Source organism: Pogoniulus pusillus, chromosome 9, assembly GCF_015220805.1.
Source record: "Pogoniulus pusillus isolate bPogPus1 chromosome 9, bPogPus1.pri, whole genome shotgun sequence".
Lineage (NCBI taxonomy): Eukaryota > Metazoa > Chordata > Aves > Piciformes > Lybiidae > Pogoniulus > Pogoniulus pusillus.
Genome location: NC_087272.1, coordinates 30234165 through 30260754, shown reverse-complemented (window position 1 = coordinate 30260754; position 26590 = coordinate 30234165).

Below are 26590 nucleotides of genomic sequence, written 5' to 3'. Positions count from 1 at the left end.
AGAACAGCAAGAAAGCTGGTGAAGGGTCTGTAGAACAGGTCTGGTAAGGAGCAGCAGAGGGAGCTGGGGTTGTTCAGTCTGGACAAGAGGAGATGTCTTTTCTGCCCACAGCTCCCTGAAAGGAGGTTGGAGTAAGGTGGAGATTGGTCTGTTCTCCCTGTTCTCCTTCTATCACCTGTATCAGGTGATAGAAGGAGAGGAAATAGCCTGAAATTGTGCCAGAGAAGATGCAAGAGACCTGAGTCACTGAAACAGGCTGCCCAGGGAGGTGGTGTCTTTACCATCCCTGGTGGTGTTCAAGAAACATTTGAGTGATTGTCAGTGGCATCCTGGGGTTCATCAAAAAGAGCATGGCCAGGTCAGTGGAGGTTCCCCTGCCCCTCTACTCTGCCCTAGTGAAGCTACATCTGGAGTATTGTGTCCAATTCTGTGCTCTCTTGTTCCAGAAGGAAGAGTACAGCAAAGGGCTTGAGGAGACTGGAACCTCTCTCTGATGAGGGAAGACTGAGAGAACTGGGGCTTTGTAGTCTGTAGAAAGCAGACTGAGGGGGCAATCTAATCAATGCTGATCAACACTTCAGGGGTAGGTTTTGGGAGGATGGTGCCCAGGGATAGGACAAGTAGTAAAAGGCACAAACCTAAACATCAGAAGTTCTATCTAAACGTAAGGATGAAGTTCTTTAAGGGTAACAGACCACCATCTCTGGAGACATTCCAGACCCGCTTGGATATGTTCCTATGTGACCTTACCTAGGTAACTCTGTCTTGGCAGGGGGGTGTTGGACTCGATAATCACCAGAGATCCCTTCCAACCCCTTCCATTCAGTGATTCTGTGATCAAATAGCTGAGTTATACCCACATTCTGTTCTGGACAAATGACTGCCAGATAAAATATCATCTCCATCTAATCAAGTGAGATTTGAGTTGACTTACCAGCTATCACAACTTAACTTATCTGTCATTTTGTAGCATTCACACTGATTACGTTGGTAATGAATAAGAGGAAATGAGATCCAACCTTTCAGCTTCACACCTCCTGACTCTGCAATGCTGGCAGAAAATAAGATTGTTAGGAGACTATTTTATAGGCAGTAAAGTCAGCAGATTTTTTTCATGGTATGCTTAAGAGAGAGTTCTGTTGAGTGAGGTGCCATTAAGACACATCTACTTTGAAAGAAATAAAAGCAAATTAATTTTCCCTTCCCCTGATACACTCAGAAAATTGTATGAGGAGTTTTGAGCAACCATAGAATCATAGAACCACTTAGGTTGGAAAAGACTTTCAAGGTCATCGAGACTAATCATTAACCCTACTCTACCAAGCCCAGCACTGAGTCATATTCCCACGTGCCACATGGCTTTCCAACAGCTTGAGGGACTGCACTACATCCCTGGGCAGACTGTTGCAATGCTTAACCACTCTTTAGTAAAGAGATTTTTCCTCATCTCCAACCTAAACCTCACCTAGTGAAACTTGAAGCCCTTTCCTCTTGTGTCACCTGGTGCTAGGAATAAGAGATCAATGCCCATCTCACTCCGACCTGCTTTCAGGGAGTTGCAGAGAGCAACAAGGTCTCCCCTCAGCCTTCTCTTCTCTGGACTAAACATCCCCAGTTCCCTCTGCTGCTTCTCACCAGACCTGTTCTCCAGATGCTTCACCAGCTCTTCTCTGGGCATGCTCCAGTGCCCTTCTTGGAGTGAGGGGCTCAAAATTGAACCTAGTATTCAGGGTGTGGCCTTGACAGTGCCCAGTCCAGGAGCTCTCTGGATCTGCTCTAAGAAGTCTCTAGAAAAAGAGAACAGCATCATAAAAACATACAAGAAAAACTAATGAATGCCTGAGAACTGAAGATAAGCTCCAAGAGAAAACACCATAGAATCATAGAATGGTTTAGGTTGGAAAGGATCTCAAGGATCATCCAGTTCCAACCCCTTGCCATAGGCAGGGACACCTCCCTCTAGACCACTTTACTCAAGGCCTCATCCAACCTGGCCTTGAACACCTCCAGGGAGGGAGCAGCCACAGCCTCCCTGGGCAACCTGTGCCAGTGTTTCACCACTTTCACTGTAAAGAACTTCTTCCTAACATCTAGTTTAAATCTCCCCTCTTCCAGTTTAAACACATTACTCCTCATCCTGTCATTACAAGACCTTGCAAATAGTGCATAAAAACCTCTCTGTACCCTACATCTACATGGATTTGATGTCAAGAGGAAGAAGTCTCTCTCCAAATCTATGACTATACATGTTCCTCCAAAACGATGACTACAAGTGTTCCCCTACATTGGAGCAACTTAGTGTTAGACTGTAGTTGGTGCTGTCAAAACTTGTGTGTGTGAGCAGATGCCATGTTTCCACAGAGTTGATGTGCAAAGGGAGAGTGCTAGATCTCCAACTGTCAACACCTCTATCTGTGAGCAGATGCCAGGTCTCAGCAGAGTTACAACACAATGGGAAAATGCTTCATCTGTCAACACCCTCCATGGGAGCAGATGCTGAGGTTTGGCAGCATTAAGAGTGGAAGATGCTATTAGCAGCCAGCTTGCAAGGGAAGTCTGGGCTTTGCCCGAATTTACCCCAAGGAATGATGTAGCCTAAGATCTATCCACTGACCATTGCCTCAGCTCATATGGTGAGAGTAGATACCTCCTCTAAAAATTAAGGCAACGTAAATTAGGAGAAAAACAAAACAAAACCAAAACAAAGAGCCAAAAAGTTGCCTGTCTTCCTACTGTTGAATCTGATTTGTGGTAGCAAGTGGTTGTTAATCAACAGGTATCATTGTGGCTTGTTGGTGGGAGAGAATATCACAGAGTCATAGCCTCTACAAAATCAAAGAATCAATGAATCAAATAACCAATGAATCCTAGCATCCAAGAATCAAATAACCACAGAATCCAAGAATCACAGATGGTTTGAGTTGGAAGGGATATTCAAGATCATCTAGTTCCAACCCCTTGCCATGGGCAGGGTCATCTCCTAATAGACCAACTTGCTCAAGGGTCCCCCCCCAACCTGGTTTTCAGCACCTACAGCTTTGGAGCCTCCATAATGTCTCTGGGAAACCTGTTCCAGTGTTTCACCACCCTCATGGGGAAGAATTTCTTCCTTGTGTCTCATCTCGGTTGAACTTAGAATCATAGAACATAGAACTGCCCAGGCTGGAATACACATTGGAGATCCCCAAGTCCAACCACTCATGTAGGAGCTCAGAATACAATCATCACAATACATGTGTCATGTCCACACATTTCTTGTATGCCTCTTAGATCAACGACTCCAACACCTTCTTGGGCAGCCTGTTCCAATGCCTGATCACTCTTGCAGGAGAGGAATTTTCCCAATACCCAATCTAAACCTCTCCTGGTGCAATTTTAGGCCATTTCACAGAATCACAAAATAGTGCAGGTTGGAAGGGACCCCAGGAGATCAGAGAGTCCATCCTCCCTACTCTTGTCCTATCACCTGATACTAGAGAGATGAGATCGACTCCCACTTCACTCACTACAACCTCCTTTCAGGTATGAGTCAGCTAAGTCAGAATAAGCCAAAATGCTACATCTCTTGTTTGGGAAGCAGGTAAGCATGGCATTTCCCACATGGAAAGGAGGTCAACCTCTGCTTATTTTCCAGTTATACACCAGTTCTATCAATATGTCTTCTGCCAGAGTCAAGCTAGAGCATCATCAGGAGACTTTCATTGGATACATTCTAATTTCTGCTTATTATTTGCTTACCTTAGGCAAGTGGAGCCAGCATGGTCTCACCCTTCAGTCCTTCAGAGCTCTCTGAAAATGTCTCCTGTCAGTCTGAAATTTATCTCCATTCACCAGTAAACACGGAGCTGTGGTTTTCATTTCACTGCCAAAGAATGAAAAGTGAAATGTTAGATGGATTTCTGGGGCTCTTCTTGTTTTCAAGTAGCAGCTAATTAATATAATCAAATCATTCAGGATGAGAATGCCAAAGGTAAGAGAGCAGGAAAAAAATGTAATGTAAAAAGATAAAGATGGTAAATCATTATCTAATAAATGACCTAAGGCTTCACTGAGAGCAAGGAAATTATGACTGCTTCTGTTGAGATGAATAACATTAAGATAAAGGCTATCAGAAATTGTTATTTAATTAATCTCTACCCTCATGGAAGATTTTTTTATACAGAAAGAAATTCTCTTTCCCCTCCCCCCCCCATGCACTGAGATTTTAGTGCTGTAAATTTTCAGCATGGTTCCACCATAAATGCAATGAATTCTTCCAACAGAGGTTGCATTTGATTATGGTGCTGGTATGACAGTGGAGGAAAGGCAGAGAGACCCTTTGTTTGGATCATGATACACTAGAATGACATTCTTTCCAGTGAGGGTGCTAAGACACTGGAACAGGCTTCCCAAGAGGTTATGGAAGTCACCTCCCTGGAGGTGTTCAAAGCCAGGTTGGATGAGGCCGTGAGCAAACTGGTCTAGTGGAAGGTGTCCCTGCTAATGTCACTGGGGTTAGAACTAGATAATCTTCAAGATCTTTTCTGACCTAAACCATTCTATGGATCTATGAATCATAGCATCATAGTATCATGTCCTGAGGGAAGACTTTATTGCTCTCTACAGCTCCCTGAAAGGAGGTTGCAGTGAGGCAGAGGTTGGTCTTGTCTGTTTAGTATCAGGTGATAGAACAAAAAGCAATGGCCTGAAATTATGCCAGGGAAGGTTTGGTTTGGATAGGAAAAAAAGGGGTCAGGAATGGGAACAGCCTGTCCAAGGAGATGGCAGAGTCACTGCTCCTGAAGGGGTTCAAGAAACATGTGGACATGGCACTTTGTGATGTTTGGTGGCCATTCTGGCATTAGGTTGACAGTTAGACTCAATAATCTTAGAGGTCTTTTCCAACCAAAAATCTGTGTCTCTATAGAATGACTCATGGGTGTGGTGCTGAGGGCTGGAGTTTAGTCCATGCAGCTTAGCTGCTGGGACTGCGAGCTCTGGGTGAGCAGACGGACTCGATGGTCTCCATGATCTCTCCCAGTACCAACAGCTCTATGATTCTGTACTCTGTGATTCTAAGCTTGACTGAGATGAGACATGAGGAAAAAATCTTCCTCAAGAGGATAGTAAAGCACTGGAACTGGTTGCCCAGAGGCATTGTGGAGTCTCAAGGCTGTAAGTGTTGAAAGCCAAGCTGGACAGCCCTTGAACAAGCTGGTTTAGTAAACATGACCCTGCCCATGGTAGGGGGTTTGGAACTAAGCAACTTTTAAGGTTTATTCCAAGTCAAGCTCTTCTAGGATTTTATCATATGAATACACTTTCCAGATACTAAGCCAGCCAGACAAAATACAGAGTTACCAGGCCTTCCAAGTACAGCCGTTTTCCTTTCATAGAATCAGTCAGGGTTGGAAGGGACCACAAGGATCACCTAATTCTAACCCCGTTGCCATGGGCAGGGACACCCTACCCTAGATCAGGCTGGCCATAGCCTCATCCAGCCTGCCCTTAAACACCTCCAGGGATGGGGCCTCAACCACCTCCCTGGGCAGCGCAGTCCAGGCTCTCACCACTCTCATGCTGAACAGCTTCCTCCTCACGTCCAGTCTGAATCTCTCCAGCTTCACTCCATTCCTTCTAGTCCTGTCACTCCCTGAGAGCCTACAAAGTCCCTCCTCAGCTTTTTTGAAGGCCCCTTTCAGATCCTGGAAAGCCACAAGAAGGTCACCTGGGAGCCTCCTCTTCTCCAGACTGAACAGCTCCAACTCTTTCAGTCTGTCCTCACAGCAGAGCTGCTCCAGCCCTCTGCTCATCCTCGTGGCCCTTCTCTAGACATGCACCAGCATCTCCACATCCCTCTTGTAATGGGGACTCCAGAGCTGGATGCAGTAGTCCAGGTGGGGTCTCACCAGAGCAGAGTACAAGGGGAGAATCACCTCCCTTGCCCTGCTGGCCACACTCCTCTTGATGCAGCCCAGGATCTTGTTGGCTCTCTGGGCTGCAAGTGCACACTGCTGGCTCATGTTGAGCTTCTTGTCCACCAGCACTCCCAAGTCCCTCTCCTCTGGGCTGCTCTCCAATCAGTCGCTGCTCAGCCTGTGTTTGTGCTTGGGATTGCCTCGACCCAGATGCAGGACCTTGCACTTGGTCTTGTTGAACCTCATGAGGTTGGCTTGTGCCCACTTCCTTTGCATGCAACAAAGTCCTTGTCCCCACACTCAGCACAATTTCACGATTAACCATACTATAAAGGCTGAATTTTTATTGTCCTGCTCACAGAACTCTGTGAATTAATCTGTGTTGGATCACCTACATTAAATCTATAAATGTTTAACAAATTGCATGCAAAGATTATGAAGGTACAACACAGCCACCAGGTCAATATCTCACCTAATTAAAAGTTAATTGCAAGTTATGCAAGAGCTTGCAAACAGCATTAGAAATTGCCTTCCCTTTACAGTGAAGCAAGGGATGGGAGGGGAAAGGAAGGCATAGGAATGGGAAGGAGGGTGGAAGGAAGGAATGGAGAGAAGGGAAGACACAAGGGAAGGAAGGGCAGGAAAGGCAATGAATGGGGAAGGGAGAGGAAGGAAAAGGAAGGAGAGAGGATAGGAAGGGGAGGGGGTGGGAAGGAGAGGAGAGGAGAGGAGAGGAGAGGAGAGGAGAGGAGAGGAGAGGAGAGGAGAGGAGAGGAGAAGAGAGGAGAGGAGAGGAGAGGAGAGGAGAGGAGAGGAGAAAATAGAGGAATGAGAAAAATCAGAGAATAAAAATTTAAAATAGAGTTGTTGTTTTTTTTTTAAAGAGAATTGCAGAAAGTCTGCACAACCTTATCTACAAAGTTTCAGATCAAATATTTGCCAGGCAGAGTTTTGCAGATAATTAACAGTCTGTGCTAGGAAAAAAAAAAAAAAGAAACCAAATAAAAGGGATTTAAGTCTTTCTGTGCTGTATGTCGATGTTGCTTCACACTTCAGAAGTCCTGGCTCTCTCTGGAATCTAATTAATCTTCACAACGTTGCTGTGAAGTAAATTATCATTATTATCACCATGTGATAGATAAAGAAAGGTGTGGATAACAGGCCAGGTGTCACCAGATGGGGGTGATTAAGCCAACGCTGAGAAGGTCTGCAGCAAACAGATCCTAAATCATAGAATCGTAGAATTGTTTCAGTTGGAAAGAACCTCTAAGACATACAAGTCCATGGCCATTAAATACACATGACTAACTTAGAATCACAGACTCAATTAGGCTTGGAAAACCTTTCAAGATCATCAACTCTAACCATTCCTGAACTCTTATCATGTCTGGGGCTAAGCCATCTCCCTCAACACATCTGTTTCTTTGAAACACACAACCACTTCCCTGGGAAGCCTGGTTCAGCCTTTGAGAATCCTCAGACAAGAAGTTTCTTTTCATGCCCAATCTAAACTTCCCCTGGGAAAAGTTAAGGCCATTTCCTTCTGTCCTATCACCTGATACTAGGGAGACTGACCCCAAGACAAGTCTTGTACCATTGCTCTCCAGGACTACACATGGTCAGGTTTTAGTCTGAGTAGTTATTAGCCATCAATTCTTTCTCCCTGATAAAGCTAAAAGCAGATTTAGAATTCTCTTTCCCCCTCTCCAATTAGTTCTTAACTGGTAACAAACATTTACCTCAGTAGAAATGATTACTGTCAGCTCAATTTCTACACAAGGAACGACAGCTGAAGTAACTATCATCTCACAATGACATGGACTGTCTGTTGTTCATGGATCCATAAAATGATTTCAGTTGGAAGGAACCTTCAAGATCATCTAGTGCTGACCCCAACCCACCTACTCCCCCTCACATCCCCCAGTCCTCACCCCCTAGCATGGACAGGGTCACCTTCCACTAGACCAGGCTGCTCCAGGTTCTATTCAATGTGGCTTTGAACGTTTCTGGAATGGAGGCATCTGCAACCTCCCTGGACAATCTGTTCCAGTGTCTCATCACCCTCACTGTAGAGAATTTCTTCCACTCTCCAGTCTAAATCTCCCCTTTTCCATCTTCAATCCATTCCCATTGTTCGTCTCTGCCAATTAAGTGTTTGGCTCTCACAAGAAGAATGATGCTCCTGGTTAAATTGCCATTAAGTACCCTAAAAATAAACACAAGGAGGGTGTCATCTTTGTTGGTGGTGATGTAAGGGTTGAGGTTTTTTTTTCAGTGTGGACTAAAATTGTGAGAACCTTCAGCACAAAGCTATTTCAAAAGCTTTTCAAGAAACTGAAGGAGGATAGATCCATCCTCAGCTGAAATATCAAAGCCTGAATGCAATTTATAGATCAAGAAGATCTAAAATTACTGTTTGATAAGAGGCAGTAGAGGTGGCTCAGCATGGAAGCTTTGTTGTTCTACTTTTCCTTCAATGTCCACTACTAACAGCTTTCAGAAAAGAAATATTTGGGTAGATATTCACACTTTAGTATGACTCAAAAGGGTGAAATCTCTCTTCTATTTCACATTGTTAGAGACACTCAAATATTGACGTTATATTCCCTGTAAAAAGAGATTAAAAGTAGATGTTGTTAAAGACCTGTTGCTGTATGTGAAGGCAGACAAGATATGAGTAGCACTATAAAGAAATGACAAAGTGAATTTGTGCTCAGGTATTGAAGAAGCTGTAGACAATGTGTGTATTCTTGCTGGGACTGCAGGAACAAAGTGCAGCATGGAAAAAAAAAAAAGACATCATTTTAATGTGTGAGCCTCTGTGCTGGGGAGACAAAGCAGGCTGTGGGAAAAGGTGCTTCAGGAGCCCATAGATCATCAAGCCCAACCCTCACCCCCACTCTGCTGTGTCCACTAAACTATGTCCCAAAGTGCCATGGGCACATGTTTCTTGAACACCTCTCTGGCAGCCTGTTTCAGTGCCTGACCACACTTGCAGGAAAGAATTTTCTCCTAAATACCTAACCTAAACCTCCCTTGGTGTAATTTGAGGCCATTTCCTCTCTTTATATCACCTGATAGTGAGGAGAAGGGACCAATGCCCACCTCACCTCATGGGGACACAGTCTCAAGTTGTGTCAGGGGAGGTATAGGCTGGATGTTAGGAGGAAGTTCTTCCCAGATAGAGTGATTGGCATTGGAATGGGCTGCCCAGGGAGGTGGTGGAGTTGCCATCCCTGGAGGTGTTCAAGCAAAGCTTGGCTGAGGCACTTAGTGCCATGATCTGGTTGACTGGATAGGGCTGGGTGATAGGTTGGACTGGATGATCTTGGAGGTCTCTTCCAACCTGGTTGATTCTATGACTCACTCCAGTCTCCTTTCAGGGAGTTGTAGAGAGCATTGAGATTCCCCCTCAGCCTCCTCTGGATTAAACAACCCCAGTTCCCCCAGCTGCTCCTCAACAGACCTGTTCTCCAGACCCTTCATCACCTTTGTTGACCTTCTCTGGACACCCTGCAGGACCTCAGTGACTTTGTTGGGATGAGGAACCAAAAACTCAACCCAGTATTTGAGATATGGCCTTACCTGTGTCAAATATAAAGGCACAGTCACTTCCCTTGTGCTACTGGCCACGCTGTTGATAATCCAGACCAGGATGCTGGTAACTAGGCACACCTGGGCACACACTGGCTTGTGGTAAGTCACTTGTCAATGAAATGTGTGCATACAGACAAATGGAAATTAATTAATTAATAATAATAATTTAAAAATAAAATTAGAAACATTAAAAATAAAATGTTTCATTTGATAAAAAACTAAAAATGCAAAACAAAAAGAAGAAATGGAGAGAAGGTCTAAAGCATCTCTTTGGCATCTTGATGTTGATGCTACTTCAGATAAAACACACACCCGTTACAGAAGCTCTGACTAATTCTTTGTAGACACTGGAAACTAAATACCAGCTCCTTTCTCTCCTCAGACACTCATGGTTCCCACTTGAACATTTAACTCTGCTCAAAGTCATAGTTCTTCTAAGAAGTAACTCTCCAGACGCTTTTACATCAGGATAAATTGTCTGCATTGATATACTCAGCATCACTCCAGTGACTAATTGTGAATTTCAAAGGCCTCTCAGCTTAGCAGCAGCAGCTTAAAATCCAAGCATCCTTTCTCTCCATCTGATGGGTCCATGCCAAGGGGCAAAGACAATCATCAGGAAAAATACTGATCCATGAACCAATGGCCCTGTGTCTTGGTTCTAATTTAAATTCCCACAGACTCAAATATATTTGATAGAACCAAATAACAATTTATAGAGTGCCCTTCCCTCTCCCCCATTCTTTCCCAAAAGAAAGGAGTTGGATGTAGAGAGAGGAAAAGGTAAACACACTCAAATAAATGAATCTCACTTGATTTGGAAGTTAAAAAAAGAAAGTTTAACAATAAATGAAAAAGGTATCCGAGGTAGGGAAGTTACAAAGGTATAGGGAAGGGAAAACAAATACAAAACGTGTAAATAAACCAGATTTGGTTGGCAGTGGCTTTGTCTGCCTCGTGGGTGATGGCCAACAAAGAGAGCCAGGAACAGGATGGTGATGCTGGTAAGCAGGGAGACAGGGAGCGCAGAGGCAGGGAGGGGGAGTGGGCTAACCATCATCTGGTGGTGTTCAGACCCACGCCTGGGGAGGGGTCAAGACCACCTAGGGCCAGGTTCAAGGTCACTCCCCCTGGAGGGTTAGCCCTGTACACCCTGGGACTTTTTAGGATGTCAGGGAGTGGCAGGACTAGGGGGAATGGAACAAAGCTAGAAATGGGTAAATTCAGACTGGATGTTAGGAAGAAGTTCTTCAGTATGAGAGTGGTGAGACCCTGGAACGGGTTGCCCAGAGAGGTGGTGGAAGCCCCATCCCTGGAGGTGTTTAAGGCCAGGCTGGATTAGACTCTGGGCAGCCTGATCTAGGGTAGGGTGTCCCTGCCCATGGCAGGGGGTTTGGAACTAGATGATCCTTGTGGTCCCTTCCAACCCTGACTGATTCTATGATTCTATGATCACCTGAGATGTATCAGATTGGAAGGTCCCCCCTCCCAACTCAGAACAAAGAAGGACTGTGGGGTAGTAATTATCTCCTGCTCTCTCCTTCTCCATTCTCTCTTTCCCTTGTCTTTTTTTTTCTTTTCTTCTTTGTTTGTAAGTAATGAATGGTCTATCTGTCCCACTCTCTCCATTTTCTCTCTCTCCATTTTCTCCCTCCCTCCCTCCCTCCCTTCCTCCCTTCCTCCCTTCCTCCCTTCCTCCCTTCCTCCCTTCCTCCCTTCCTCCCTTCCTCCCTTCCTCCCTTCCTCCCTTCCTCCCTTCCTCCCTTCCTCCCTTCCTCCCTTCCTCCCTTCCTCCCTTCCTCCCTTCCTTCCTTCCTTCCTTCCTTCCTTCCTTCCTTCCTTCCTTCCTTCCTTCCTTCCTTCCTTTCTTCCTTCCTTCCTTCCTTCCTTCCTTCCTTCCTTCCTTCCTTCCTTTCTTCCTTTCTTCCTTTCTTCCTTTCTTCCTTTCTTCCTTTCTTCCTTTCTTCCTTTCTTCCTTTCTTCCTTTCTTCCTTTCTTTCTTTCTTTCTTTCTTTCTTTCTTTCTTTCTTTCTTTCTTTCTTTCTTTCTTTCTTTCTTTCTTTCTTTCTTTCTTTCTTTCTTTCTTTCTTTCTTTCTTTCTTTCTCCCTTTTCTCTGTTTTGTTTCTAAATAAAAAATAATCCTGTTTTGATGTATGACCTCATTTGTGTCTTGATTTCACTCATGGCAATGTTCAAAAAAGCAGCATCTTAACTCCAGATCAAGACACCTTTGAGTGTCCCTTCCAACCCAGTGCATTCTGTGAGTGTGCTGGGAAATCTGGGAGAAACTAAAAGGTGATGAAATGCATCACAATCAGAATGATATAACCAGACCTAAAAAGTGAAACAGGAAGTCACTGATCTTAAGTGCTCAGAAATAGTCAGCTGGTTGACTCAGATTTTTGTACATCCCTCCTGGAGCACTCTCAAGGGAAAGGGTCTTCAGATGGTTTGTCAAATCCACCTGAAGTGAAGAAGTCTGTTGAGGTAGTTCAGAGTGAGCTATCACAGTGACTCTGCAGTTCCAAATAGAGAAGATACAAGCTTTTAACTGTCTCTGGCATCGAAACACCATGACATGACACTGGCATGTGTCAGTCAGAATCCATTTATCTTTTCACAGTTAGGAGCTGTTGAACTAAGAATAAAATTTTTGGTGTTAACCATTTGTCAAAATGTTAAAAGCTTTTAAAAAAAGAGAAAAGAAAAGGCATTGGAAGCAAGCACATGAAAAAGAGCACAAAAGCAGGGACTCATTTTGGTTTGAGGAGTCCTTTAAGATCATCAAGTCTAACCACTGTCTAACTCTACCAATGCTGGGGCTAAAACAAGGCACTCAGCACCATTTCTCTTTGGCATTTCTCCAGGGATGGAGAGGCAGTGACCTTCCTGCGCAGCTTATTCCAGTCTTCAACAACACTTTCAGGCAACAAGCGTCTTCAGATGTCCAAAATAAACTTGCCCTGGTGCAACTTGAGGCCATTTGCTCTCTTCCTATCACTTGGTACTAGGGACACCAAGCCCCATCTCACTACAATCTCCTTTAAGTTAGTTGTAGAGGGCAATGAGATCTCCCCTCAGCCTCCTCTTCTCCATACTACACAACCCCGGAAGTTTCTTCTAAGATCCAACCTAGACCTCCCCTGATGTAACTGAAGGCCTTTTCCTCTTGTTCTGGTATTACTTACTTGAGAAAACAGGGCAACACCAGCCTCACTACTACCTCCTTTCAAGTAGCTCCACGACAATTCAATGCATCAGATGCTTGCTCTTGAATTGTGGTGAAGCTTGATGTGAGTAGAGGATGAAATAACCACAACGACCTGATCATTTACAATAATTGAAACAAGTTTTCCTCCAGATTGTGAAGTGTGAGCAGCAGGATAAGGGAGGTGATAGTCTGATTGTCATGACCAGTCTGGATGAGGCATTAAGCAACCTGATCTAGTAGGAGTTGTCCCTTCCTGTGACCAAGAGGTTGGAACGAGATATCAAAAAGGTCTCTTCTAACCCAAGTAATTCTGTGGAATCATAGAATCAGCAAGGTTGGAAGAGACCTCCAAGATCATCCAGTCCAACCTAGCACCCAACCCTGCCCAGTCAACTAGACCATGGCACTAAGTGCCTCATCCAGGCTTTGCTTGAGCACCTCCAGGGACAGCGACTCCACCACCTCCCTGGGCAGCTCATTCCAATGGCAAATCACTCTCTCTGGGAAGAACTTCCTCCTGATGTCTAGGCTACAGATACAACACAACTTGAGACTGTGTCCTCTTGTTCTATTGCTGGTTGCCTGGCAGAAGAGACCAACCCCCACCTGGATGCAGGTAGTTGTAGACAGCAATGAGGTCACCCCTGAGCCTCCTCTTCTCCAGGCTAAACAACCCCAGCTCCCTCAGCCTCTCTTCACAGGGCTATGTTCCAGGTCTCTCACCAGCTTTGTCACCCTTCTCTGGACATGTTCCAGTATCTCAACATAGAATTGCTTTGGTTGGAAAAGACCTTTGAGACCATCAAGTCCATAACCACCATGGCCACTAAAATCATATCCCCAAGTGCCATGTCCACATGCTTCTGGGACACCTCTAGGGATGGAGACATCATCACCTCCCTGGGCAGCCTGTTCCAATGCCTGACCACTCTTGCAAGAAAAAAACTTTTCCTAACATCTAACCTAAACCTCAGACCATCACAGAATGGCTTCATTTGGAAATGACATTAAGGCTCATAGAATGATTTGGGTCATAAGGGACCTTCAGGGCCATCTAGTTCCAACCCCCCTGCCATTGTCCAATATATCTGACTTTTGAAATGAAGGTTCAGTAAGCAACAACAACAAAAAAATAATTAGAAGTATGAACTGAATTTAAGAATTCTTTTTGTCCTTTAAATACTTGAAATCTCATTGTGAAGCTTTTTTTAGAGTATGACGGACAGCTTCAGGAAAAAAGGGAAAGAGTAGTTACTGATGGTGAGATTTGTGCTTCTCTAGAGGTTTGTTAAGTGGCAGCACACAGTTAAGAGGGAAGAAAGAAAAAAGTCTATTGCAAAATAATTTTTCAGGTAATAAAAATTTTATAAATCTTCAGAGAAATGTGTGTTGGTGTAATTACAACCCAGGACTGCAATTTCTTGTCCTGTATAAGTGAGAGAACTTGAGGAGGAAATTTCCATATCAGGAGGTGAGTTTAGAAACTTAACAGTTCAGTGAGTTCAATAATCTGACTTGAAAATTAATTATTTACATTTTCTTTGTTCTTTCATAATTTCTATACCTCCTAACTGTATGCAAAAAGGTTTGCCTATAACTACCTTTATTGTGGAATATTTCCTTCTCTTGGGTTTATGATGATGTCTTGGGTTTAGGATGATCAGAGGGCTGGAGCAGCTCTGCTGTGAGGACAGATTGAAAGAGTTAGGGCTGTTCAGTCTGGAGAAGAGGAGGCTCCCAGGTGACCTTACTGTGGCCTTTCAGTATCTGAAGGGGGCCTGCAAAAAAAGCTGGGGAGAGATTTCTAAGGCTCTCAGGGAGTGACAGGACTAGGGGGAATGGAGCGAAGCTGGAGATGGGTAGGTTGAGGCTGGATGTGAGGAGGAAGTTGTTCGGCATGAGAGTGGTGAGAGCCTGGAATGGGTTGCCCAGGGAGGTGGTTGAGGCTCCATCCCTGGAGGTGTTTAAGGCCAGGCTGGATGAGGCTGTGGCCAGCCTGATCTAGGGTAGGGTGTCCCTGACCATGGCAGGGGAGTTGGAACTAGATGACCCTCGTGGTCCCTTCCAACCCTGACTGATTCTATGATTCTATTTGCTTGCCCTAATTGCTGCTTTTATCTAAAACACTACCACAATAGAAAATGTAAATGCATTTTATACATTTAAAAACTGTATTTAAATATTTACTCTTTCACAAGGTTTAAATACCCATTTTAAAATCAGTTCAACATTTTTTACCTGATCAGATCACATTTTTCCTGTTTTCTTTATTCTATTACCTTCTTTTTTCCCATTATATTCTTTTTTTTCCACTTTCTGTTTTCCATTATCTTATTTTTTGCTATTTTTTTCCATTATTTTGTCTTTTGTATTTTCTCTTTCCTTTTTTTAAATTTTTATTTATTTTTATATTCTATTTCTATTTTTTTTGTTCTCTTTGTTCTTTTCGATTTTCTTTTTCTATTTTCTTTTCTCCTTTTTTTTTTTTAATTAATTTCTTTTTCTTCAGTTTTGCCAAGCATATCCTTTAGAACCCTAGAATTATTTTGGTTGGATGAAAACATCAAAATCATCAAATCCATTTTCTGAGGCTTTCCTCCATTTTTCTCTTTTTCCTCCAGGAAAGAAACTCTCAGGGACACTGAATGTGTCTTGGAGGGTGAAAAATACATTTTAAAAACCCAACTGAATTCTAATAAGTAATCAAAACACAAAACCTCTCTTCTGAATAATACCAGGATCATAGGATGGTTTTGGTTGGAAAAGACCCTAAATATCAAGTCCAATCATTATCTGACTCTACCAAGTCTTGTCAAAGAATGGAACAGGCTACCCAAGGAGGTGGTTGAATCCCCATCTCTGAAGGTGTTTCAGAGAGGCAGAGATGTGGTGCTGAGGAACATGATGTACGACCAGCCTTGGTAGAGTTAGCAAATAGTTGTGCTCAATGATCTTAAAGGTCTTCTCCAACCAAAACAATTCCATGACTCTATGGTGTAAAATAGGTCTGAAGTATTATCTTCTCAGCTGCTCTTGTTCTATGCCCCATCTCACTCAAGCAGATGCTGCCAGAGCATCAGACATGCAACGCTTCCTGCCAGCTCAGCTGAAGGTTTTAGAAGCCACGAGCATCTGAATTTAGAAGACCTTGACAACTCTCTCCATGGGGTATCCTAGCTAAATATAGACCTCTTAGATGATGAGGAATCCAGTTTTGTAGCTGATAGTTGGGATTTTCAGATTGCCAGAGGAAGGCTTGCTGGAAAGAAACCTTAATCTGGGAAATCTGCCTAGATTCTGTCAGAAGATTGAAGAGAATCAACACCTTCCTTGCTGGCTCATCCTGATAGAAAAACAGAGAGGGGAAAAATGTTCATTTTATGCTCATAAGTATTCAAAATTCAAAGAGATCTGAAAAATCATTGAATCATCATATCACAGAACCATAGAACTCTTGAGGTTGGAAGAGACTTTTGGAATCATCAAGCCCTATCCCTAGAGACATTCAAGGTGAGACTTGATGTGGTCCCAGGCAGCCTGATCTAAGCGAAGATGTCCCTGCTCACTGCAGGGGTGTGGACAAGATAACCTTTGAGGGTCTGTTCCAACTCAATGCAAGCTGCAATTCTGTGGTCTTTGGTGGATGTGCATGGATGGTGGCAAATAATGAGGAAACCAAACACAGAGAATTTCTTTTTGTTCTTCCTGGAAATTTTAATGGTTTAAGTCCTTCTTCGTGGTCCTTAGGCTAAAAAATATCACCTCTTATAGAATCATAGAATCAGTCAGGGTTGGAAGGGACCACAAGGATCATCTAGTTCCAAGCCTTCTTCCATGGTCAGGGACACCCTACCCTAGATCAGGCTGCCCAGAGCCTCATCCAGCCTGGCCTTCAATACCTCCAGGGATGGGGCCTTAACTACCTCCCTGAGTAACCCATTCCAGTCTCTCACCACTCTCATGTTTCTCACCACTCTCTTAGTTTTCTGAGTTCATTAAAGGTTATGTGTCCTTTTAAAAAGTAAAAAAAAAAATCATTCTTCAACATAAAGTGCTACAAGAAAGCTGCACAGGGAGTTTTTAGGAGGGCTTTTAGTGATATGACAAGGGGCAATGACTTTGAGCTGGAAAAGGGAAGATTCAGAACTGGAGATTAGGAAGAAATTCTTTAAAGCGAGGGTGGTGAGACTCTGGAACAGGATTTTTTTTGTTTGTGTGTGTGGTGTTTTTTTTAAGCAGGAAGCTTATTTTTTCCCTTCTCCCAGCACTTTCCAATCCTTCCATTATCTTTCATTTTCTGTGGCACTTTACTTTAGGAAACTGTTCTTTGGAGATGTTAAACAGCTCCAGCTCTCAGGGATTTCTATTAAAGACAGAAGATTGTAGATAGCTCTCTGCTGTGCTCTTCCTGTCATTGTTTTAGGAGGGGACAAGTGCTGCTGAGACAGTTAAATTGCTCTTTGTATGTAAAAGTTTGGTTATAAAAGAAGCACCAAAAGCTTTTAAGCATTTCCAGTATAGCAGTGAAGATGATGACCATGGTTCATGGACATTTATGAGTGCTTTAAGTTTCCAAGTCACATCCTTACTTTTGCATACCACAAGTTACAAGCTTCGAGGTTTCGTGCTCCCTTTCTGACATGTCTTCATTATGGCAAAACCAGGCAAGCAGCTCAGCTTTGCCAGTGTGACCTGATCAAGTCACACAGTGACTTCTCTCCAACATTTAACCTTGTAAAAATGAAATGTCTACTCTTAGCTATTCTGATACACTTCCTCTTTGAAGATCTCTTCTTACTATGACTTTTCACAAGCTGGTTTGTTGGGTTTTTTTAATCCCTGCAGATTCAGAGCCCTCCAGGCCAAACATCAGCTTGTTCTTGGTACACTCTTTGTATTCTCAGGCTGTCTCCCAGGCAGAAGCCTTTTCTCCCTTTTCTAGAGTAAAGGAGGCTGAGGACAGACCCTCTCACTCTCTTCAACTCCCTAAGAGGAGGTTAGCAGGATGTTGGGGTTGATCACTTGAGGTGGGTCAGGAACATGCACACAGACACACACACGATTGAAATTTACCAGACCAGCTCAGATGGCTTGGAAGTAAGATGAAGCTATATTTACAACAAAGCTAAATTTACAAGCATATGTACACAATATGTCTCAGGGGGGGCCTCTTTACTGTCTACAGCTACCAGAACAACTAGACCATGGCACTAAGTGCTTCATACAGCCTTTTCTTGAACACCTCCAGGGATGGTGACTCCACCACCTCCCTGGGCAGCCCATTCCAATGCCAATCACTCTCTCTGGGAAGAATTTCCTCCTAACATCCAGCCTATACTTCCCCTGGCACAACTTGAGACTGTGTCCCCTTGTTCTGTTGCTGGTTGTCTGGGAGAAGAGACCAACCCCCACCTGGCTACTACCTCCCTTCAGGTAGTTGTAGACAGCAATGAGGCCATCCCTGAGCCTCCTCTTCTCCAGGCTGAACAAGCCCAGCTCCCTCAGCCTCTCCTCATAGGGTTTGTGTTCCAGGCCCTTCACCAGCTTTGTTCCCCTGTGATTTAATGGCCATGGTGGTGTTAGGTTGATGGTTGGACTCTGTGATCTTAAAGGGCTTTTCCAACCAAAGTAATTCTATGATTCTATGATCACCTGGCTGGCCTGCATGCACTGCATAACAAACAAAGAGGTTCCTCCTTATTTTCATATTGTCCATACCAAGGTCATCAAAGGCTTCTCAGGGAGATGGTCTAGTTGAGGATGCCCTTGCTGACTGCAGGGAGGGGTTGGACTAGATGACCTTTGGAGATCCCTTCCAACCCAGACCACTCTACTGTTCTATGATTCTACAATTCTGTGATTTTATGAGTCTATGAGTAGGCTCCTGCAATAGCCTATTTGGCCTAGGCTCTCCTGGGAGGTGGTTGAATCTCTACCCCTGGAGGTGTTTAGATGACACAGAGGTGTGGTGCTGAAGGACATGGTTTAACACCAGCCTTGGTAGTTAGAGAACTCCATCTTAAAGGGCTTTTCCAACCAAAACAATTCCATGACCCTATATTGAGGGGGAATACAGTGTCAGACAATGAACAGAATAGTCTGAGCTTTCTTTCATGTTCCTAAAACATGAAAAAAATCCCATCAGATATTGGAGAAATCTGAGTGAAAAGTGATTACAGAATGTTTATGTATAAGTGATAATACTTTCTCAAAGCCTCATCATCTAGAATATCTCAGATGAGGCAAACAAATAGGTCAAAGTAAGGTGAAGGAAAGGCTGCTAAGAGAATCTTCTTCCAGCAATCAAAGTCACCAAGGTATTTTTTTTTCTTGTCATCATCAGCTTGGAATTCACTCATATTCTTCTTGAAATTTTGTTTTTTGCTTTCTTAATTATTGAATTTCACAACTTCATACAACTGGGTGAAGAAACTCTAGAAAACGTGGAGCTAAGTGAAGAAAGAGTTATGAAGTTCTCTTTAAATGTATTTAAATTACCTGGTCACAAGGTACACATAGTTCAGGAAGGGCAGTTAGAGCAGATGCCTGAAGCAAACTAAGTTCAAGTAAAGTTTCTGAAGCAGAATTTTTCTATTCCTGCTTAATTCTGGCAGATAGAAGTGTAAAATAGGCTTCAACCTGGGTAATTAATCCTGTATAAATAATCAGCTCTAAGGACCTCTCTTTTTTTCTCCCTTGAAATAGCCCTGCACAGATTAAAATCGCCTCTCCCCCACCATCTCCATCTCCATTCAAGGAGAAGTTAAGGTAGAAAATTCTTAGTGAGCCCTTAGGGTTCAATTCACCTGAGAAGTAGCTGTGACCTTCTGCACTGAGCAGGGCTGGAATAAAGCAGCAGGTGGTGTCTCCATGGCAGTTTGACCTCTTCAGCTGCAAGGTTACTTGGCACGCAAAGTACACTGCAGGTCTGCCAAGGCAGGGCAAGGTGCTTCTGGGAAGAGGAAAGGGAAAACAGGGCTGTCTGGCAGGAAAGAGCAAACCCAGAGGTGTCACAGATGCTGCTGAATGAAGCTCCATTAAATTATTTAATGGAATAAATAAGACCTCGAGCATCTTTGTCCACAGCCCAGATATAATGCCCTAGTTTTTAAGAAGTGCTATTTAGCTGTATAGATATGAGTGTGTGGGTGGCTAACAGTAACCCAGACAAGGAAGGGGCATGTCACATCACTTACAACTATAACATCCTAGAATCCTAGAGACAGTGTGCTTGGAAAAGACCTGTAGGATTTGTCAAGCCCTACCATTCTCTATGTCTACTAAGGCTGGCGCTAAACCATGTCCCTCAGCACCACATCTTTGCCTCTTTGAAACACCTTCAGGGATAGGGATTCAGTCACCTCCCTGGGCAGCCTGGTCCAGTTTTTGAGAACACTTTTTGTCAGGAAGTTGCTTCCAAGATCTAATCCAACTCCTAGTGCAACTGGAGCCTGTTTCCTCTGGTCTTATTGCCTGATACTAGGAAGAAGAGACCAACCCCCAGTCTCTTTTCAGGAGTTGTATAGAGCAACAAGGTTGGTTTCCACTCAGCCTCCTCTTCTCCAGAGTACACAAGCCCAGTTCCCTCAGCAACTTCTCACCAGTGCCCTTTGCCAGCTTTGCTGCCCTTCTCTGGACTCACTCCAGCACCTCAATGTCCTTGGAGTGAGGGCCCTAAAACTGAACCCAGTACTCAAAGTGTGGCCTCACTAGTGCTGAGTGACAACCCCTGCTGTGGTCTTGCTGGCCACACTATTGATGATCCAGACCAGCATGCTAGTGGCTGTTTTGGCCACCTGAGCACACACTGGCTCATGTTCACCCATTTGTCAGCCATCTCCCTCAAGGTCCTTTTCAGCTGGGCAGTCTCCAGCCACTCTGCCCCAAGCCTGGAATGTTCATGGGGTTGTTGTGACCCAAGTCAGGATTCCTGCCTTGGCAGGAGGGTTGGGGTCAGTGATCTCCAGAGGGCCTTTCCAACCCATGCCATTCTGTGATTCCTAAACTGTAAAGGAGAGGTGCAGTACGGCCATGCTTGCTAATAACATCCCTAATAAGTTTCCTCTTCAAAAAAAGGAAAGATTTCTTATTAATTGACTTTGGCATCTTTTTTAAGTTTCTCTAGAGGCTGCTTTTTAAACCTTGAAAGTTTGCCTGCAGGCTGCTGCAGAGGAGGCTGCTCTTTGTCTATAACACACCACAGAAAAATATGTATTTGGGGGGAAATTTATCATGCAGCCTTTTTTGTTTTTCTCTGAGATGAACATTGGGAAGCATCATCTCTGTAACAGCACAAAGTGGGAATATTTCTCTGCCAGGAAGATTTGGGATGTAGGAACTTAACTTCATTAACCTTGAAGACATCTATTTCCGAGTCTATCATTAGATTCACCAACCTTAGATTCATAGAATTATAGTATGGGTTGGACTGGAAGGGACCTTCAAGATCATCAACCTCTATCCTCCTGCCTTGGGCAGAGGCACCTCCCAGTGCATGTCTCATCTTGCTCAAGGCCTCATCTAACCTGGCCTTGAACACCTCCAGGAAGGAGGCATCTGCAACCTATTCCAGTGTCTCACCACTCTCACTGTAAAGATTTTCTTCTTAATCTCCAGTCTAATTCTCCCCTCTTCCAGCTCCCAGACATCGCCACAAGCCTTTGTTAGAAGTCCCTCCCCAGCTTTCTCCTAGGACCCTCCCTGTACTAGAAGGGCTCTAGAGTGTCTCCCTGGAGCCTTCTCTTCTCCAGGCTGAACAGCTCCAGCTCTTGCAGCCTGTTCCCACTGTGGAAGTGTTCCAGCTCTCTGCTCATCTTCATGGCACTCCTTTGCACCCTCTCCAACAGTTCTATGTCCTTCTTTTGTTGGGTGCCCCAGAGCTAGAGACCTCACTACTGCTAGTGAGGTCTCAACAGAGTGGAACAGACAGGCAGAACCACCTTCCCTGTACTGCTGGTCACACTTCTTTTGATGCAGCCTAGGATGTGGTTCATCTTCATTACAATTTTAATGGCCAGTTATGCAATTTTCAATGCTATGAAGAACCTTTTCAGTTGGAAGTTTGAAGGATTTTGTAGGCTTGAGGAAAAGATGTCTCCTTCTTACTCACCACCCAGCAATTGGCCTTGTTAGGCAACATACAATTTGACTTCAGCACATTGGTGCAGCCCTTCCACTGGAAGATAAGGAGGTGCAGCTCAAGCCACACCATCCAAAAGTTTAAGGAGGTAGAATTAGTGCCTCTGAGTTCCTACCTCTGTGCACTCAGAAGATTCTCCCAAATAAAGCCCTTCTGTGTAGAAAATACACTGAGGCGTTGATGGATCACAGAATCACAGAATCTTACAGCTTGGAAAGGACTTCCAGAGGTCAAATCCACCCCCACTGCCAATGCAGGATCCCCTAGGGTAGATCACAAAGGAATGCATCCAGGTAGATTTTGAAAGTCTCTGGAGAAGGAGACTCCACTACCTCTCTGGGCAGCCTGTTCCAGTGTTCCATCACCCTCACTATAAAGAAGTTTCTCCCTGTCTTATTGCTGCTGACCAGCTAAAAGAAATTGGCCCCATCCACTTGACACCCACCACTCAGATATTTGTATACATTGGTAAGATCTCCTCTCAGTCTTCACTTCTCCAGACTAAACAACCCCAGAGCTCTCAGCCTCTCTTCATAGGGGAGGTGCTCAAGTCCCCTTTGAAGATATCTCTTTTTAACCACCAGCAGACCACCTCTTTTCCAGTGTTCCAGAACAGCAGATAAGCTCCTAAATATTGCCTGTGACATGTCACAAACATTTTATCTTCCATTTTGCATCCTGCTGCAAAGCCTTCACGTTGTCATCTTGCATATTTCCTTTCCAAAAGTGATTGATTGCTCCAGAGGAAAACGTCTGTGGTATTCCACTCCTCCTTTCAGTCAATGTTTTCCTCAGTGCTGCGAAGTAAATGAAAATAAAGTGTTTAAATCTACTGCTTATGATAAAGAAGGACCAAATCTCACTCTAATAAATGTGAAATACAACTTGTCATGTTCTTTTCACTTTGCAGAAATGCTACCGCAAGGCTCAGCCAGTTAAGCCTAATATGTTGACATTTATTTTTTTGCTGCAATAAATGTTAGGATTATACTTTTGCATTAAATTCTGGCATTTTTTAAAGATCACCATGACAAGTAATTTATTCTTCAAATCACTCTGGTTTGTTTTTACTTTTTTTCTTTCTTTCTTTTTTTTTTTTTTGGAATATGGATTTGGCCACGTGTCTCCGAGGCACAGTACAAAGCATACTTCAAATGTTTTGCAACCTATTAGTTTGATTTAAATCCACTTCTTCTTTTTTTTTTTTTCCTTTCTTTTTTTTTTTTTTTCATTTCTGCCAGGATTTATGCAAGTCTTTCTTGATGTTATTTTCACTGAATTATGGCCCAGGAATAATCACAGGGAATCCAATTTCACACAGGCTCTGTGGCCTGTGAGGTCTGTCACTGTAAAGCTCTAAAGAGTCTAGATTTTTTCTTCAATGAAGGTGATTCTTCAGATTTATTCATGCTACAGTTCTGTCTTGGGTTATATTCTTATTTACCACTTCCTCCTAGGGGTGATGAGACCGAAAGCAGTCCTGCAGAAAAGGACTTGGGCATGCCGGTGGAGGAGAAGCTGGACATGAGGCAGCAGCAGGCACTAGCAGCCCAAAAGGCTGATGGCGTCCAGAGCTGCTGGGGTAGGAGTGGCTGGAGAGCAGCCAGACAGAGAGGGATCTGGGGGTCCTGATTGATACCCACATGAACATGAGCCAGCAGTGTGCCCAGGTGGCCAAGAGAGCCAGTGGCATCCTGGCCTGCATCAGCAATGGTGTGGTCAGCAGGAGCAGGGAGGTCATTCTGCCCCTGGACTCTGCACTGGTTAGACCACACCTTGAGTACTGTGTCCAGTTCTGGGCCCCCCAGTTTAGGAGGGACATTGAGATGCTTGAGTGTGTCCAGAGAAGGGTGACGAGGCTGGGGAGAGGCCTTGAGCACAGCCCTATGAGGAGAGGCTGAGGGAGCTGGGATTGGTTAGCCTGGAGAAGAGGAGGCTCAGGGGTGACCTTATTGCTGTCTACAACTACCTGAGGGGTGGTTGTGGCCAGGAGGAGGTTGCTCTCTTCTCTCAGGTGGCCAGCACCAGAACGAGAGGACACAGCCTCAGGCTGCGCCAGGGGAGATTTAGGCTGGAGGTGAGGAGAAAGTTCTTCACTGAGAGAGTCATTGGACACTGGAATGGGCTGCCTGGGGAGGTGGTGGAGTCGCTGTCCCTGGGGCTGTTCAAGGCAGGATTGGACGTGGCACTTGGTGCCATGGTCTAGCCTTGAGCTCTGTGGTAAAGGGTTGGACTTGATGATCTGTGAGGTCTCTTCCAACCCTGATAATGCTGTCTGATACTGTGATACTGTGTGAAAAGAAGTGTGGACAGCAGGTGGAGGGAGGTGATTTTGCCACTCTTCTCTCCTCTGGTCTACTGAGACTTCATTTGGAGTAATGTGCCCAACTCTGGAGTGCCCTGCTCTGGAAGGACCTGAACCTGCTGGAGTGGATCCAGAGGAGTTCCACACAGATGATGAGGAGGCTGGAGCATCTCTCCTACAATGACATGGTGAGAGAATTTGGGCTGTTCTGCCTGGAGAAGAGAAGGCTCCAAGGAGAACTTCTGGCTGCATTTCAATATGGGGGACCTACAGGAAGGGAGTGTTTGGAAGGGCTTGTAGTGATAGGATGAGGGATAATAGTCTGAAACTGGAGCAAAGTAGAATTAGTATGGACACTAGGAGGAAGCTCTTCACAGTGAGGGTGGTGTAATACTGGAAGAGGTTGCCCTGTCATGTATTTGAGACTTCATCCCTGGAGACATTCAAGATCAAACTTGATGGGGCTATAGGCAAGCCTGCTCTAGTTGGAGATGTCCTTGCTGATTGCAGGGGGGTTGGACAAGATGACCTTTAGTGGTCACTTCCAACACAATGCATTTTGTGATTCTCTGTGGTTTGGGTATGTGCAGCAAAGTGGTAGGACTCTGTGTAGTGGCTGGACTTTGATTGGATGCTAGGTGCCCTCCAAATCTGTTTTGTCACTCCTCAGCTGGACAGGTGCTAGAAAATATGACAAAGGGCTCGTGGATCAAGGTAAGAACAGGAAGATCATGCTGTAACTCCTGACATAGGCAAGACAGACTTGGGGAAATCAATTTAATTTACTACCAGTCAAATTAGAGTAAAATAATGAGAAACAAACCCTTTAAAAAGCTTCCCCCAACACCTCTCTTCTTTCTGGTGGTTTTCTTTCCTTTCTCCCCTTGAGCAACTCAGGCAGATGGAGAATGGGGGTTGTGGTCAGGTCATCACACTTTGTCTCTGCCACTCCTTCCTCCTCCAGGGGAGGACTCCTCACACTCTTCCCCTGCTCAAGCGTGTCATCCCACCCATGGGAAACATTCCTCTCTGAAGATCTCCAAAGCTCTTAGAGGTCTTTCCCAAGTAAAACAATTCTATGAACCTACTTTCTTCAGCTTCTCAGTGTTTTCTACCTGACAACGATAAACTTCTGATTTTAAGCCAAAAAACTACACAAAGACTGAAGTATATGGTCTGGCCCTAAACTGTAACATAACTGAAGAATGAAAGAACATAGTTGTCAGAATAGAGTATAGTATTTATCTGTGGCCTCACCAGTGTCTAGTCCAGTGGGACATTCCTGCCCTGGCCCTGCTGACCACATTACTCTTGATCCAGGCCAGGATGCTGTTGGTCTTCTTGGGCACCTAGGCTCATATATACACAGATATGTTCATATGTACACACACTGCTCCATATGTGTATCTAAAGATATGAGTTATCTTTCCTCTTGTCCTGGTTGTACTGGGCTAGGCTCCCAGGCCAGCCATGGGCTGCAGGCCATCAGTAGCTCTGAGTGCCACAGCACAGCTCACTCCATTTGGCTCCAGATGTGTCCCAGCCCAGCAGCATCACACAGTATAAAGGGGGAAGCTGGAGGAGAGAAGAGCTGCCTGCTCCTGAGTGCTGTGGTTCCTACACCTTTGCTAGGCTGAATAGAACTTCATCTCTTTGGGCTGGACATGAGTGAGAATGTGACTGTTTCATTGTGACCTGGGTGTCTGCTTTGCTTCTCCTGATCCCCTTCTCTGTTGGAGAGGGTTCATCGGATGATACAGAAACTGCTGTGGTTTAGCCCCAGATATGAGATGAATGCTGACACATATGAATGACAATGATTATACCCTCAATTCTGAGATGCTGAAACTTAGTTTTAGAGTAAATATACAAATAATTACATTTAAATTTGAAACTGACTGGTGCTTTAACAAACAAGGCTCCCAAATATCTGGGAACTGCACTATTTTATACTCTGATGAGGCAATATCTGGAGCGTTGGGTCTAGTTCTGGGCCCCCCAGTTCAAGAAGGACAGGGTCTTGCTGGAGAGAGCACAGTAAAGATACTGAGGGAACTGAAACATCCCTTTGATGAGAGAATTTGGGCTTTTTAGCTGGAAAAGAGAAGGCTGAGGGGGGAATATCATCAGTGTTGCTCAATACATCAAGGGTGAGTGGCATGAGGATAATACCAGTCTTTTTTTCAGTGGTGCCCAGTGACAGGACAAGCAGGAACAGGCACAAACTGGAACATGAGAAGTTCCATCTAAACCTGAGTAAATTTTGATTTAAGAGTGGTGGAGCACTGGAGCAGGCTGCCCAGAGAGGTGATGGAATCTTCATCTCTAGAGACGTTCCAGTCCCACCTGTACATATTCACATATGATCTTCCCAAGGTGACCCTGCCTTGTCAGGGGTAGAAGTATTCCTAAACCTAAAATGTTCTGTGGCAAACAAAAT